This window comes from Gracilinanus agilis, unplaced genomic scaffold, assembly GCF_016433145.1.
Source record: "Gracilinanus agilis isolate LMUSP501 unplaced genomic scaffold, AgileGrace unplaced_scaffold58392, whole genome shotgun sequence".
NCBI lineage: Eukaryota > Metazoa > Chordata > Mammalia > Didelphimorphia > Didelphidae > Gracilinanus > Gracilinanus agilis.
The window spans coordinates 1,498-12,409 of NW_025393963.1; the positions used below are offsets into that span (position 1 = coordinate 1,498).

Consider the following 10,912-nt stretch of genomic DNA (forward strand, 5'->3'; position numbering starts at 1 on the left):
GAGGGAGAGTAAAAGATGGATAAATACATAGATAGGAAAATAGATGGGGAATGAGAGATAGACACAAGGAAAGAGAAGAGAAAGAAGAAGGAATGCTGCTGCTGCTGCTGCTGCTGCTGCTGCTGCTGCTGCTGCTGCTGATGATGATGATGATGATGATGATGATGATGATGATGGAGGGAGAGAGAGTGAAAGGTGGATGAGTATATAGGAAGACAGATAAAAACATTAGGTAGGGACAAAGAGAGGAGAAGATAGAGAGGAAAGAAGGAAGCGGAGGAGGGAAGGAGGGATAATGATGATGGTGATGGTAATGATAATGAGAGAGAGCAAAAGATGGATGTATAGATGGAGAAATGCAGACAGTTACGAAGAAATAAACAATAAGGGGGGGTAGTTAGGTAACTTAATTGATCGGGTGCCAAGCATAGAGACAGAAGGGCCTGGGTTCAAATTTGAGCTTACCTACATTCTGGCCCTATGACTCTAGGCAAGTCACTTAATCCCCATTGCTCTGCCACTTATGGATCTTCTGCCTTGGAAGCAATATACTGTATTGATTCTGAGATGGAAAGTAAAGGCTTAAAAAAGCAAATAGATGATGGAATGAGAGCAATAGATGGATAGATAGATGGAAAAGGGGGGTGGGGAGAGAATCCTTGTAACAAATCTGTACACAAGGAAGACAAATTCCTTCAATGGCTATATACTAATAAATTTATCTCATTATGAATCCTAAAGCTGTCACTGTGGAGATCTATTTATCATCTCCAGATAATGTGATAAGGACTGCTTAGTTGATAAGAAAGTAACAGGACTTGGGAGATGATCTTGACTGTTAACTCCTAGCTGCTTCTTAGAAGTGCCATTGAGTCACAAGTTTATTATATATGAAAATTCAAACTCCCTTTCACCCACAGAGAAAGTTCCTCACAACTACACAGAGCTGTATTTTTAACATAGACAAAACAAAAGACTTTAGAAGCTTCAAGGTGTAGATAAGAACCAGGCTGGACTTTCAGCTACATGATAATCAGCAAGCTAAGTCTGAGAATACTTTTATCAGGGGCAAAATACCCCTGCTAAACTAAGGTTTTGGCCTTGGCTTGCCAAGCAGTTGCATTTCTGACCAAAGGGGAAGAATGTTGACCTCTTGACTACTGGTTTGCTAAGAGCTTAAACCTTTCCAATAAGGCCACAATACTTTGCAACAAGAAAAGGCGTGGATCACAAAAGGAGTCAAAAGAGGAGTCTCAGATTTTTATCTGTTCAAGACTTTGTTTCTCTTATTGGACTCCCACATGTGTAGTGCAGAGGTACAATGAACCCTGCAAAATGCTAACTGCAGAATTTCTGGCAGTTAAGAGGGCTTAGAACCCTGACTAAGGGCAGTTGATCCCTGAGGTTTGGACAGAGCAGAGGGGGCAACTGAGCTCGGCCTTCGGGCTGAAACTTGGCCTTGAATCTGTGCTTTTCTCTTGAGATTTTGTAGCTTAGCTAATTCCACTGGATCTCCCTGACCTTCCCTATTTCATTCCCCGTTTCTTTTCCTGATTTCCTGTGGGTTTTGGGAGAAGGGTGGATTTTGGGTGATAGCAATCAAACTTTGAAGACTTAGTTTTCCCCATAGACAAGTAGGGCTTACCCTTGATACAAACTATCTCCTGATTCATTGTCTAATACTTCCCTAACCTTAAAGGCAACAAACCCTCCCAGGGCTGAGTGAGAGCAGGCTCTTTCTCAGTCCACACCATTCCTGTGTCCCTCCCCTACCTGGAGCTTCTCCCTAGACAGTTGTTAGAGAAACCTTGTATCCCTCTGTCCTTCATAATCAACCCTGAAACTTAATAAACCCTGTTGTTATTATATCAACCCTTTTGCTAAATCATTGGTTGAACGATAAAAGAGGGTTAAGGAGACAAAGGAATTGTTTCTCTTTGGTTCCTGAGGGAAACTGGAGGCTTCCATCATGGAGGAAGTGGTGATCTCTATACTTCCTCTGAGAAGCCCTTCTATTTCACAGACAGGGAAGAGCCTGGAGACTGTGTCTTTGTGAACTTGAGAAACTGACTAGAAAGCCCTCTAGTCAGTTTCAAACCATTTCTGGCTGGCCCCAACCTTTGTCTGTAGAAGTGCCCTTCCTGCCTGGACGGGTTCAGCCTGTTTTCCTTCAGTGTCTCTGTCTCAAGCCTGTGTACCCAATCTGTGTCTCCCTGTTGCAGCTGCCTGCGCAATTACCTCATCCTCTCCCCTTGCCGCTCATTATGCTTCATCGTCCTATATTTCCCTAAACTCAGCCATTCCCTTACAACTCTCCTACCACCTCAATCTACTACCTCCACTATTGCACCCTCCTTTCCCACTTACTGACCTAGGGACCCACAAACCCCATCCACTTGCTTTATTCCCTTCTTACACATGTTACCTCTCTCATGTTATTTTTACAGTGTTATGATATAAAATTATTCTCTTCTTATGCTCATTTCCTTCCAATCAGTTTATAAAAGTCTTCATAAAGGTCTTCAAAATTGATCATTTTTATAACATTAATGTTAAAGTATAAATTATTTTTCTGCTTCTGCTCATTTCACTCTATGTCATTTCACTTTTAGGTCTTTTTGAAATCATCTATTTCCTCCTTTCTTACATACACAGTAGTACTCCTTCACATTGATATACCACAAAGTCTTTAGCCATTTCTCACTTAATGGACATTGCATTAATTTCATTCTTTGTTTGTTACCACAAAAAAAGCTACTATAAATATTTGGGTATGAAAAAGACCTTTCCCTCTTTCTTAGATTTCTTTTGAGTCTAGGCCTAGCAATGGAATAGCTGGATGGCAGGCAATGTTTTGAAAATTTTTCTGTTAAATTCCAAATTTTCTATCTAGAATGATTGTATGGGTCCACCAGCAGTGATGGACCAGCCTGCCCAACATATATCATTTTGGAGTCATCTTTGCCACTTTTCAGAAGGTAGAATCTCCTCACAATTGCTTTAATTTGCATTTCTCTAAATAGTAGTGACTTGGAATATTTTTTAATATACTTGTTAGCCTGGGTTTCTTCCCTAGACAACAAACTGTCTATTCATACCCTTAAACCATTTATCAATTGAAGAATGCTTCTTTTTCTTATAAATTTTAAGTAATTCCTTGTATAGTTTAGCAATGAGACATTTATTGCAGAAACTTATTGCAAATGCTTTCTCCCAATTAATTGTTTCCTTTTCATCTTAGTGTCAGTCAATTGATTTGTACAAAATCTTTTAAAATTTGATATAACCAAAATTATCCATTTTATATTCTGGTATCTTTTCTTTTCTGTGTTTGTTAATGATCTTTTCTCCTACCCATCAGTCTGTTTCTCTAATTCTATATCTAGGCCATGGACCCATTTGGAGCTGATCTTTTGTGGACTGAGAGGCAGGATTAAAGATGGAAGGACCTTTATATAAGGTGTGAAACATAGGTTTAAAATCTAATTTCTTCTATATTTCTGTCAATGTTTCCAGCTGCTTTTGTCAGATAGTGAGTTTCTACTCAAGTACCTGGGGTCTTTGGGTTTGTGGGTTTCAAAATTAATATCCAATATTCTAAGTATTATATTTAATAAGATTTATTTATTATAACCTTAATAAAAAAGCTAGAGTAAAAAACTACCTTTCTCAGCCTGCACACAGGAAAAAAAAAGGAGCAAGAGACAAGAGCCTCAGAACTTAATAAACAATTATGTGAGCAAATATAGGGGGGCAGGGAAAAGGATGCTGGGACATGAAAGGAATTCTGGGGAGCATAGTCCAAAGGTTCAAGAATTTCTAACTCTTCAGGTTTATCCAATATACAGACTACTAGGTACAATTTCTTCTGTTATGCTGTGTGCCTAATCTGTACCCCAGGCATTGCTAGGTCCCTTAACTGGAAATAATTTCATTTTAAAATTTCTTTTCATTATTTCTCTCAACATTTTGGACATTTCCCCCTCTTACTATGACTTTCATTATTTTTCTAGTTTGATTGTTATCACATTGAATAAGTAAATTGATTTAGGTACTATTGTCATTGTTATTAAATTGGCTCCTCCTATCCATGAGGAATTAACTTTTTTCCAATGACTTTGGTCTATTTTTCTGAAAGTTCTTTGTAGTTCTAGTTATGTAGTTCTTTTGTGTATATGGAAAGTAGACCACTTTCAGGTAGTAAATGCATTTTGTAGTCATTTAAATAGAATTTGTCTTTTTTATTTCTTCCAACTGGTTTTATCGATGTCATAGAAATTCTGATGATTCATGCAGGAATTTAATGAATGTTTGTTGACTTAAGTGAAAATGAATGGGATGGTTAAGCTGCACACTTGGGGTGGCTCTGAATGTCCTTGGGAGGCCTTATTGTTTTCTCTGAAGTTTATGTTAAAAGGCAAATTGAATGTGATTTCTATTATCCGCAGCAGAGTATAGCAGAAAGCCACATTTTATACCAGTCATGATGCTGAGAACTTACTATTTGAATAGTTCTTGATGGATAACGGGCTGGGTTGGATTCTAGACCACAAGTATTTATTAGGTGTACTGCTATGCATGGCACTGGGTTCTGAAGGTAAAAGTAGAAAGAATGAGACAATTCTTACTGAAAGTGAACTTGCATTCTGTTGGGGATGACAACAAGCACATAAGAAAAATATAAAACTCAAGTGTAAAGTCTATATAGGAAATGATATAGAACATGGAGCAGGGGATGGGTGGGGAGGAGGCTAGATGGCTTAGGAGATGGAGAGCTTCATCTAGAGACAGTAGACCTCAGGTTCAAATGTGGCCTCAGATGTGTTCTAGGTGTGTGACTCTGGGACTTATACCAAGCTCTTACCCCTCTTCTGCCTTGGAACCAGTAGTTTCCTAGTCAGAAGGGAAGGATATAAAAGAAAGTAAAAGATAGACAAGGGAGTTAAATACCCAGGAATTTTGGAGGGAGGGCACCAGCACTGGGACCTGAAAAGGCTTCTCACAGAAGATGGGATTCAGCCCTTCTTAAGTGAAAATGGAAAGAATATGAGGGACAATTCTGGAGGAATCCAGAAGAGCACTATGAACTGATGAATAGTGAAGTGAGCAGAAGTAAAGCAAAACATGAATATCAAGAAATCAAAATTTGGGAAGAGACCTCTGGGAAGGAGAAGCAGCCTGCTGGCCCCTCTCTCAGTTGCTTTAGTCTACTATAGACTCAGACAGAAATGTTCTTGCCACTAAAATCCTGGCCCTCTCAAATGGTTCATAAATGACTTTCTCAATGGAAATGACATTAAAGAAGAGGCATTGATGCCCATTTTTCTGCTGTTCCCTAAGGGCTGTGGGCCCTTCCCTCTGACTTGTATTTGAAACTATCCAAATGAGCTGACTCAGTGATTCCAATGTGAGCTCCTTGAGAGGAGGCAATGTCTTACTTCTTTTTTTTTCTATCATCAGCACACAGTTAGTGCTAAACAAATGCTTCTTTCATTCATTCATCACCTTCTTGGCAAATTACAGAGAGTTAACTGCAAGGAGCACTAGGATGCTAAATTATTTGTGTAGGGTGGAATAGCTTGTCTGTGTTAGGAGTTCTTAGACTCCAGTCTTCCAGGCTCTCTATCAACTACACCTGACTCAAATAGAAAGGGAGACACAAATCCCTTCATAAGGATCCCTGCAGGCTGTATATTTACTTAGTTTTCAATGTAATGCCAACTTTATTATATTTTTATGTTTTAATCTGCTTTGTGCTAAACTCAGAAGTGTTGTTATATTCACCTGTCAAGTGTGACAGCTCTAGGCAACACCTTCACCTCTCATATTCTTACACTAGAGGGAGGAAAAGGTAGACACAAATATTTCTAGAAATTCTGATTTAAAGCCTATTTGATACTAAACTAGACAATTCTAAATTGTAGATATTTCTTTTCATTCAGGCACATAGAGTGGACATGACAAAATCACATGTCCAATTTTGTAAAAGTATAGTTTACAAATTATGCTTGTCCCATAATCAACAGTCTTTGAATAATGTCTGATTTCAACCCAAAGTGATAAAAGAAAGGATACAGAAGGAAAAAGTATTGATAGGATTTTTTTAATAGTAGCAAAAAAACTGGAAAACAAGGCCCTCCTTATCTACTGATGAGTGACTAAAAAAAATGATGGCAGATGAATGTAATAGAATAAACACAGTTTTCCAAGTAAGCTGGGAAGACCACCAGGAATTGATGATGATTGAAGTAAGCAGAAGTAGGAACAAAGTGTTTACCATAACAACATCCTAAAGAAATCCAGCTTTCAAAGTTGATAAAGCCCTGAGCAAGGCAGTGATAAAGCACAATTCCTGAGGCCTGAAGAGGGAGCATGCCATTCTCCTCCTACTGCTGCTTCTACAGAGCTGACAGTGTGATCTGTCAGAATGAGGCCCATGACTGATTCCACAGAGGAATTCTCCCTTGGCTGAGGAAGCTGGGCTTAGCCTACAGACACACACTTGAAGAGGGAAGTTGTGATTGACTGATGGACTCTGCCCCAAGAACATTATCCCTGCTGGAACAATTTTTTCTCCTGGTGAGGATAAACTGATTTCCCAAGATTTATAAAGCAAACCCTCATGATTTCTCCCTCCTCTGCCCAGCACATATCCATACAACCCAAGCGATATTTGAAATAGGAACAAATTATTTCTGAGTCTTGTGACTCTGACCTATGGCACACATTCACAATGCTATAATTTAGTAACTATATGACCTTGGGTCTATCACAGTTTTTTTTGGGTTCCTTCTTCATTTCTAAAGTGAAAGGATTAAACTATATAGCATTGGAAATGTCTTCCCATTCTAAATATTCTTCTTCTTCTTCTTTTTTTTTTTTAACCCTTAACTTTGGTCTCAGTATCAATGGTAGGGCCAGGCAGTCAGGATGAAGGGACTTGCCCAGAATCACACAGCTAGGAAGTATCAGAGACTGAATATGAACCCAGGACTTCCCATCTCTAGGTCTGGTGCACTCTCCACTAATACCTGCCTGCCTCCCAATTCTAAATCTTTGTATTGGATTTTATCATTATATAGTGGTGGTGGTGGGGGGGGCATTATTTTTAGTGGCTTTTACTCTCTACTTTTTTTGGTTTCCATGGAATGTTTTCCTGAGGTAGGAATTAAGTGGTCAAAAGAAAAAATCTGGGTACAGAGGAGAAGCAACAGATGTGATCTATAGAATGGGGGAGGGGGGGTTCCCTTCTCTACCTTTCAGACTACTTATAGTCTGGGTCTGAACAGGGTTGTAAGCCCAGACCAAGATCAACGGGAGAAGGCTGGGAAGGGGCAATTCCAGATAAAGCAGGGTAGAAATGACCTGGGTTCACCATGTTGCACTTGCAAAGCAGGGGCTGTGCCTTGATCTGCTCATCCCAACCCCAGGACACTGCCCTGCCTCCCCCAAGGCTCCTTCTCTTTGCTCCAGGAAGGAAAGCACATCTGATGATGTTCACTCATAAATGTATGTATGAGGTGTGACTCCTTGAGGGGTCTGCTGAGCCCTACCTTCATTTCAGAGTTGGGGGAACCTTAGATGTGAAATAGTTCATGAATGAAGTGAAGTCTTCACTGGTGTGGCTAAACTGTCCCAACTTCTCCTTGTGAAACACTTATTAAAGTGAGAGCTCACTAGGGAAGAGACTGGCCCCTTTGGAAATGGAGATGCTGTAAAACCAGAAATGATGGAGAACAAATGATTTTTAAAGGATGATTATTAAACAGTGATGGGCTTCTATCCTTGGTGTAATGGCCCTTACTCAGTTGGAAGCAGAGACAAACCAACAATTGCTTTTCATAGTTTATTGTCGTTTTCTGAATAAATAATAGAAACGTCTTTGATAAAAATGATTCCAAGGGGCAAATAAGAAAGTAGATACAAGTCACTGTCATGGAAGAGGGGGCTGAAGGGACAGTCCTCTTCAGCTTGTCCCAAAGAAAAGAGAAGAGAAGAGTTCTCAGGAAAAGTCAAAGAAAGGGTGGCTGGGCCTGGGGAGGGAGCTGGTAGGAAGAGAGCTGCCCGGTGACAGCAGTTGGGGAAAGAGCAGCGTCCTGGGGGCTCGAACAGCATTTGGGCTTCCAGGCTAGCCAAGGTCCCTTAATCCACCTCTTCGATGGTGGGTCCAGAGGTGGGATTGGCATGTCTGGCCTGGGCCCCACAGCTGCTCCCTCCCTGTGAAGCCGGTGACTGGTAGAGCTGGGCGATGATGGGGTGGCACAGGCGCTCCAGCTCCCTCCTGCGGTGTTCATACTCGTCCTTGTCTGCCAGCTGGTTGGCGTCCAGCCAGGAGAGGACTTCCTGGCACTTGTCCAGCACCCTCCTCTTGTCTTCCTCCTTGATCTTGTCTCGGAGAGACTCGTCTTGCACGGAGCTCTTCACGTGGAAGGCATAAGCCTCCAGGGCGTTCTTGGCAGCCACCCGGTCCCTCTGAGCCTCATCTTCAGCCTTGTACTTCTCGGCCTCTTGCAGCATCCTCTGCACCTGCGCCTTGCTCAGCCGGCCCTTGTCGTTGGTGATGGTGATGCGGTTGGCCTTGCCGGTGCTCTTGTCCGTGGCGGAGACGTTCAGGATGCCGTTGGCATCGAGGTCGAAGGCCACCTCCACGCGGGGGACCCCGCGGGGTGCGGGAGGGATCCCCCCCAGCTCAAAGGTGCCCAGCAAGTTATTGTCTCGGGTCATGGCCCTCTCCCCTTCGTAGACCTGGATCAGGACCCCGGGCTGGTTGTCCGAATAAGTCGTGAAGGTCTGCGTCTGCCTGGTGGGGATGGTGGAGTTCCTCTTGATGAGCGGCGTCATCACCCCGCCCGCGGTCTCCAGGCCCAGGGACAGCGGGGTCACGTCGAGGAGCAGGAGGTCCTGCACCTTGTCCGAGCAGTCTCCCATCAGCACGGCCGCCTGCACGGCGGCCCCGTAGGCCACGGCCTCGTCAGGGTTGATGCTCTTGTTCAGCTCCTTGCCATCGAAGAAGTCCTGCAGCAGCTTCTGGACTTTAGGGATCCGCGTGGAGCCCCCCACCAGCACCACGTCGTGGATCTGGCTCTTGTCCATCTTGGCGTCGCTCAGGGCTTTCTGCACGGGCTCCAGGGTTCCGCGGAAGAGGTCTGAGCAGAGCTCCTCGAAGCGAGCGCGGGTGATGGTGGTGTAGAAGTCGGTGCCCTCGTGCAGGGAATCGATCTCCAGGCTGGCCTGGCTGCTGGATGACAGGGTGCGCTTGGCCCGTTCGCAGGCGGTGCGGAGCCTCCTGAGGGCGCGCTTGTTCCGGCTTATGTCCTTCCTGAACTTGCGCTTAAACTCTTCCACGAAGTGGTTCACCAGGCGGTTGTCAAAGTCCTCCCCGCCCAGGTGGGTGTCCCCGGCCGTGGCCTTCACCTCAAAAACGCCCCCGTCGATGGTGAGGATGGACACGTCGAAGGTGCCTCCCCCCAGGTCGAAGATGAGCACGTTCCTCTCCCGTGAGGAGCCGGCCCTGTCCAGCCCGTAGGCGATGGCTGCCGCCGTGGGCTCGTTGATGATCCGCAGCACGTGGAGGCCGGCTATGGCCCCCGCATCCTTGGTGGCCTGCCTCTGGGCGTCATTGAAGTAGGCGGGCACCGTGATGACAGCGCTGCTGACCGGCTGGCCCAGGTACGCCTCGGCCGTCTCCTTCATCTTGCTCAGCACCATGGACGAGATCTCCTCCGGGTAGAAGGCCTTGCTCTCCCCCTTGTAGGACACTCGCACCTGGGGCTTCCCGGCCTCGCTGACCACCTGGAACGGCCAGTGCTTCATGTCTGCCTGCACCACGCTGTCCGAGAACTTGCGGCCGATCAGCCGCTTGGCATCGAACACGGTGTTCTGGGGGTTCATGGCCACCTGGTTTTTGGCCGCATCCCCGATGAGCCTCTCTGTGTCCGTGAAGGCCACGTAGCTGGGCGTGGTGCGGTTGCCCTGGTCGTTGGCGATGATCTCCACCTTGCCGTGCTGGAACACGCCCACACAGGAGTAGGTGGTGCCCAGGTCGATGCCGATGGCGGGTCCCTTGGGGGCAGACATGACTTCTGGAGGACCTCTTGCCTTCTCTCTCCTCGGGCTGGACGGAAGCGGGGGCTGCAGGAGCGGGGAGACACCAACCTGCTGGAGGTGCTGGAGGTGCTGGGGGTGCTGGAAGTGCTGGGGTGCTGGAGGTGCTGGGGGTGCTGGAGTGCTGGGCCCTCTGGAGTTCTGGATCTCGCTCTGATCTCGGCTCTCGGCTCTCGGTTCTCGGCTTTTGGCTGGTGGCTCGTTCTGCGGAGGTCACGGCTTGTTCGAACTCTCTGTGGATGCTCAGCTGCGCTATGCCAGCGCCAGCTCAAGACCTGCCTTTTATGCCACTGCCCAGACCCGCCTCCTCCCTCCTCCTCCAGCCGGGAACCTTCTGGCGCCTTCCCGAGGAGCCCAGAGCCAGGCCCGTTATTTGAATAACCCAGCCCCTCCGCCTGCATCCGACCAATCAGACCCGGACCTCGACTCCGCTAGCAAGTTCTCCACAGTTCTGGCTCCTGGGGGTGTCCTCTGGCAGGAGGGCGGCGGCTGGGCGGCTGGTGAGTCGCCTATGATGTCACCGAAGCAGGACCTGTTTTTAGGGGTTCGGGAAAGTTCTCCTTTGTTCCTCGGAGTCGGGGAGCAGCGTGAGTCAGACGGAGATGCTCCCGAGGGGGAGTGTCTCAAGAAAGCCAGAGGAGAAATTGACCCCTTTCCCTGAGACTAGTTTGAGACCCGAAATTTCAGCCTTGTCCCTAGTTAGGCATCGGACCCTGGAATTTAGAGTCAGGGTAGCTGTAAGGGTTCTGGGTACCAACCTTGGGAAGAGGTGGGGAGAGACAGGAGAGGAGGAGGAGGAGGAGGAGGA

General features: G+C 45.7%; 1 pseudogene; it reads right to left on the reverse strand.

Annotated features, from left to right (window-relative positions):
- Window positions 1–7,832: 7,832 nt before the first annotated feature.
- LOC123256388 lies at window positions 7,833–10,543 on the reverse strand (annotated as a pseudogene).
- Between the last annotated feature and the right edge of the window lie 369 nt (window positions 10,544–10,912).